This window comes from Phodopus roborovskii, unplaced genomic scaffold (assembly GCF_943737965.1).
Source record: "Phodopus roborovskii unplaced genomic scaffold, PHOROB, whole genome shotgun sequence".
Classification (NCBI taxonomy): domain Eukaryota; kingdom Metazoa; phylum Chordata; class Mammalia; order Rodentia; family Cricetidae; genus Phodopus; species Phodopus roborovskii.
This window is the reverse complement of record NW_026125447.1, coordinates 12559-18996: the sequence shown is the minus strand read 5'-3', so window position 1 is coordinate 18996 and position 6438 is coordinate 12559. Positions and strand designations below refer to the sequence as shown.

At 36.6% G+C, this 6438-nt stretch overlaps 1 long non-coding RNA gene across 1 annotated transcript; it reads left to right on the top strand.

Moving 5' to 3' along the window:
• The first annotated feature begins 337 nt into the window (after positions 1–337).
• On the top strand, positions 338–2457 carry LOC127215497 (uncharacterized). Its single transcript, XR_007833966.1, has 2 exons — positions 338–435; positions 2171–2457. It is a non-coding gene; the product is annotated as an uncharacterized LOC127215497 (long non-coding RNA).
• Positions 2458–6438: the final 3981 nt, after the last annotated feature.

Genomic DNA, 6438 nt, shown 5'->3' with positions numbered 1-6438 from the left:
GTATCCTAAATGTGTCCTGCTTTAGTTTATCTTCTTAGTGCTAGGTCCTGGACTATGTGAATTTACTTACTTGGAAATACTAGTGCCTCGGTGTTGCAACTGCACAATAGTCAGATTTACAGTACAGGTTTTCTCCATCATAAAAATGAGAAATAAGCTATGTGTCTTGTGGCTACTTCGGGACCACAGAAGACATTGTACTGCCAGTGGACTAACACTAAGACATAAGTACTTACCTGGCAGCTGAAATGGCTGTAAGCTTGATTTGCATATTCAGAACCAGGTTTCTTGCATGCTTTCTTTTCAGGGAACACTAAAGGTTTTGACCAGACCATTAATTTGATTTTGGATGAAGAGCCACGAGAGGGTATTCAGCTCTTCACAAGGAGTAGAACAAGTGGTATTGGGATTATACATCGTGAGAGGTGACAACGTGTAAGTAAAATAAGTCATTTTGAATAAAGTTACTCTTTCACAACTGGTGTGCTTGCATTATGGAAGAGAGAGATTTTCCCCAACTTATGTGTCATCCATACCTAATAGAATTGTGCATTCATCTGTTTTGCAGCTGTAGCTTATCTTATATTTAATTTTGTACTTTTTTATGTTGAGATACCGCAGAACCAGCTAAAATCATCTCTTCACAAAGCAAATGTTGACATACTGAGATTTCATGTGTACCTTATTATTTGAGACTTGGCCTTTGAAAGTTGAGTCTTGCACATACAAAACAGCAGTCTACCACTGATCTGTGCTTCCCGTTCTCTTTACTGTTTACATCTTTAGACCAGGCTTTCAGATCTACCTGTTACTGCAACTACTATTGTGTGTGTGTGTGTGTGAAAATAGGAAAGTGGTCTGGATAGGCCCACAAAAGGGCTCTGCTTTGCACCAAATTCTTCCGTAAAGGAGGCATCTTAACATTTTTGGAGAATCTCTAAAAATATCCTGTTTGAGCTATTTTAAAGAATTCAGACTCATTCAGTTTTCATTGTTTTTAATGAATGGATATACTTAACATGTCCTATGAAAATCCCATTGTCTTTTTTTAACTTAGGAAGGACACTGACAGTCTATAGTTTGAGACATCTTAGACATGGCGATTTGAGAAAGGCTACAAACATTTTGAAAAATACTCTTTTTTTCTGATGATGGGAGTCTTGAGTATCAACATTTTCCAGGATTGCATCTACTTCCCTTTGTGTAGCTGTGGTATTTGAAAAGTGGCTGGTGACCAATGAACTAAATTTTAAATTTGGAGTTATTTTGAAATTGAGTCTCTTAATGTAACCCAGGCTGACCTGGAACTTGCTACATGTCCTGGACTTCCCTTCATTCTCCTTCAGCTTTCCAAATATTAGGATTTTAGGTTTAATTTGCCTTATGTGGCTAAAACTTAAATGTTTTCTCAGGAATACTACAAAGAGTCAAAATATGACAGGACAGTAAAAGGTATTGGTAAGTTTAGGTGGTTTGAAGGGATATGTAAATGGTACAACAAGGGGATACTTAATTCATTTAGTGAACTGTAAGATTAGTTCATTAATGAATACTGTAAGTATGTCTTAAAATGAATATATGCTTTATTCACTTAATTTTATCTAAAATCTGTATTTGTAAGTAGGTTGATTGATTTTAAGTCAAAATTGGGTTTATGATTTATAAAATATTCTCTGGAGATGACTTAGGGTGTGAGTTGTAAAGATGATGTGAGTTTTAAAGGGTGGCCCAAGCAGGGGCGGGGGTCTTGTCCCTTCAGCACAGCAGTACTGTTGGGAACACTACACTGGAGTGTGTGGATCTGCCGATTTGAAGAGTGATTCCTACATCTGTGTTCCTCAAAGAAGCAAATTTAACATTTACCACAACCTCCTGGGGCTAGAGCCTGCTTTTAAGAGCTCATGAATACAGACTTTGACTTTAAGTTAAGTACAGCTACTAGTTTTCCAAAAATGTGATGCTTGGAGTATCTCTTTTAATATTTGTTCTTGTAACACTACCTTCACATTGTTTCTTGAGTGTAAGTCCTGAAATGGCTTTTGCTTCCCACCTTCTCAGTTCCACACATTTGGAAGAATGACATGATGCTGTAGTTAGTGGGATTTTAGAAATGTATGGAAGTTCATTTCACATGTATTTAACTCTGTCTTTCCCCCCATACTGATAATAGAGCAGTCATTGGAGAAATTGATGAAGAGACAGACTCTGCACTGGACTTGGGAAACATCCGAGCAGAACCTCTGAACTCCGTAGCACACTGAAGACACAGTGTATGGTTAGATGTCTGTAAATCCTGTACAGAAACTGCTTCTTCTGAAGATGATGTTTAGATTTTTTATGAGTGTGTAATTGTGGATTTTGACTTTGTGTTGGTACCTTGTAATATGTAAACTTAAGTATTTCTACATTTTTATTGGGAAACATTGCCTAAATTAATAAATGCAATTGTCTGATTTATTTTTCTACTGATATATGCAAATCTAAGGATCATTTTGAAAACTTAGAAAATACCATTACTTGGGTAATTTAATATTTATGGAAAATTGGCTGTAAAGAAGTCTTAGGCTATTATTGTAACTTATACATGCAAGTAATAGTAATAAAGAGACTCTTCTTTCCGTGTTTTTTAGAAAATGACCAGACAGTAAATTGTCTTCTTCAGGTACTTGAGCCGTAGATGTTTATCCCACTGCCCTATAGCTCTACAGTGGATGAAAAATTGTTCTTTAGGTCTAAGAGATGTGAATAAAAAATGAGTAATGAAAAGCTTGAAAACTTGAATTGCACAAAATTAATAGGAAAGTAAGAATGACCAGGAAGATGAGGATAAATCTTTAGATGCTCAGTAAGGTCCCAGAATTTGGTGTATGAAAACAGATTCTGTGTATCTTAAATAGTGTTGGACTGCTGAATCTTTGAAAAAAGAATGGGGGCGTATCCGCTATTAAAGGAGCTTTTGTTCAATGTGGGTATTTACTTAAATGCAGAGTAGTGATTCGCTGTCTTACTTCATTCATGTGTTCCATGAAGCTGCTTTCATAAGCTTGACTTTGCAAAGAATTCATGGAAGCAATGATGTAGGTTGTGTTTATGCTAAGTATTTACAAAACTCATCAGTTTCATATGTGGGCCAAAATGGGTATCTTTGGATAGAATAGAAAAATGTGTACATTCTTGTAATTCAAATAAAATCCATCTTTTTTTGTGTTTTCCATTTTTTTTTTTTAAGTGGAAGTGCAACCATTTCTGTAAAGATGCAAATAGTAAAGCTTTGAGGCTTCAAAGGCCATGTGGTCTCTAACAGTTACTCTCCTCCCTGGTTACAGCACAAGCAGTGGTAGGTAATTTGTAAATGCAGTCTTGGTTGTCTTTCCAATAGAACCTTATTTCAATGCAGGCAGGCTGTATTTGCCCTAATGGCCAAATTTTATGACTTGCCTTAAGATATGTTTAGAAGGAAAGGGTAATGGACAGTTGGTATAAGTTCTGGAATGGGCTCTTTCAGAGTTCAGACATGAATTAACACTTTAATATTCAGAATCAATGTAGTCATTTTGGTTAATTAAAAGCAAGCACTGTGAGCAAAGGTTGGAAAATGCTGTCATGCCTAGCCTGTAATGTAAACTTTTATAATCAGTAATAAAATGAATGGGATGCAGAATGGGTAGCAAATGAGTTTAGGGACAATGAGCCAGATACACTGTCTTAGTACACAGTACTTTAAATTTTGAAGCTAGTACAAAAATAATGCAAGATATTTATAGTTTTCAAAAGTTTTATTCAAACACTACAAATGAAGTCAACGCATTTTTCAAGAACTGTTATACTGTGTTTTCGTGACTGAGACTGGCTAAAACATCTGGAATGCTTTATTTTATGAGTGAATGATTAAAGACCAAATGGCTGCTTTTTATTATTCCTGGATGTACTTGGCTCTTTGTACATTCACAACCTCTTCAAACCGTATTTGCCCTGCATGAGAACTAAAAGGAACCTCCAGTTTCTATGCCGTGTCAAGGATTTTATGTTCTTTAATGAGACTTACTATGGAGTCACTGTAAAGAGCCTCAGGTCAGTTCTAACATTTCATTGCATCCCTGCTTTGAGATTTAGACACGAGGCAAAACTGGAAACAGCTTACTGATAATGAGTTATGTTTCTTGGCAAGCTATTTTCATTAAAAGTGCTTAAATGGGGCAACACAGAACTTCATACATTGAGGGGAAAGACTTAATTTCTTTGTAGTTGACCAGGTACTATCTTGAAAATTAGTTCAACATAACTAATTTTAGGTTAAATTAATTTGTTAAATGGCTTCATGATGGCAGTTTGGGTTCAAAAATACTACAATTATATATAGTATTTACAAAGTCATGAACACTTGATACATTTTTAAAAGCACCCTTTGGAGACCATTCTCTAAACTTTAAAGCTGATAATGTGAGAATACATAGGCATAAAAACATTTCAGTATAGGATAACCAAGTCAACACCTCTCCTTACACTGAAAGGTTTGACTAAGTGGATAAGAATACAAACAGCCCCTTGTGAACCCCCTTGCTAGTAGCCAGTTACAAAGCAGCCTTTCACCTGCAGTATGGTGTGTTCTGGGCCTTGAGATTCAGCATTTGAGAGTGCACATCATTTTCCAGGTGTAATGCTGGGTGCTTCCTGTAGTGATCCTTTTATATATGGGGACACTGAAGCTCTTAATTCATCCAGGATTTTGTAGTTGTTCCCATGGCCTGAAAATACAGTATCAAAATGAGTATCATTACTTGGATTGACAAAGCTATTCTAAACTGGGCTTATTAAAGCTCCCCAGACACTAAAAATTTTGGAGCTCTACTCATTGATCTTGGTTTACTGCATCCATAATGGAACAAATGGGAGTAATTTTGTTAAAATGAACCAGGAACTTGACTACCCAACTGAGTCTTATGATTCCATTTTATTTACTTGAGGCTTTTTTTCCCTGTAAAAAAACACTATACTCTGTCTTAATTGAGTGTTGAGCAAATGAGATAAAATTGCATTGTATTTCCATGGGAGACTAGAAGTTGACTAGAAACTAGCTCCATCCAATTGTACACAGATGTCTGAGTAGTAGTGTTCAGTTCTGAACCTCTGAGCAATCTTTCTTTACTTGTGAAATATTGGATTCTGCTCCACAGAGAATTGGTAAGTGATGTGATTGTCGTTCCTGTAGTGAGAGCCCCTGTGAACTAGGCTTAGTACCTCTTTGTGACTCGATACTGCCTCCTAATGACTATTACTTCCTTTTCTAGGTGTTAGTATACTTAAAAAGAATTGAGTGTTGTCAGGGACCCTGTCAAGTTGCTAATAAATACTGGTAGCCACTGCTAAGCCCAGAGAACAAAATAAATATGCTGATCCTTGGCAAAGCACCCCTTCTATGTTGAACCTCAACCAAAGCATCTAGATACAGATTTATGTTAATAAATTCACTAAATTCTTTAGTTTAATAGCATATAATGTGTGAGGGCCAGATTCATTTAAAGCTTCTACAACTATCTTTTAAAAAGTAGATGTAATTCAACTTGAGCATTTTCTTTTCCGTTTGCGTTTGTCATGTGAAATTTCCAAGTCTGTAGGTTGAATAATGCTAAGGATGGCGGCAGAAGAGATCTTACCAGCTGTGTTTCCTGCATTGGTTAACTAACCATCTGCTACCTGCCAGCAGCATTTGGGTGATGGAGGAGTTGAGAACTCAAGAGATTAAATTGTCTTTAAGACATCTAAAGATGAAAAGATTTCATTTAAACATTTCAAAAATCTAGGATTTATGTTAGGCCTTTTTTTGTATTTGTGTGTCTTTTATAACCTGAAATTGTTCTTTTATCTTTTTGTGGCACAGATAAAGAATTACTACAAACACCCTCAAAGTCCCCCTCCGTTATCCAATTCAGTACTTTTTTCATTTAAGTAACATTTTTTTTTTTTTACATAAGAACCATAGTTTCCCCCTACCCCCTCTCCTCCCCCTGTCCCCCCAATGTGTCTCCTGTCCCCCCCTTCCAACCTACCCCATCTCTTCCACCCCTCCATCTCCATTCAGAAGGGCAGGCCTCCCATGGGCTTGAGCAAAGCATGGCACATCAAGTTGAGGCAGGACCAAGCTTCCCTCCTTGTGTCATGCTGTATACTGTATGTGTTAGTACTTCAGGGGGAGGACATGTACAGGGCAATACATATTTTGTTAATTTGCTTCATCAAGAAAATCAGATGTGGCAATAAATTGCACTCTTGCAGATGAGAAAATGATGTTGGTAGAGAATGTGGCACTGTGATTTATAACATCTTTGAATGACATGAAGTCCAATAAGAGTTAAAAAAAAAAAATGGGCCATTTATGGTAGTCCTACATGCCTTGAAGTCTAGCACTTGAGTGGCCAAAGTATGAGGATTGCAAATTTG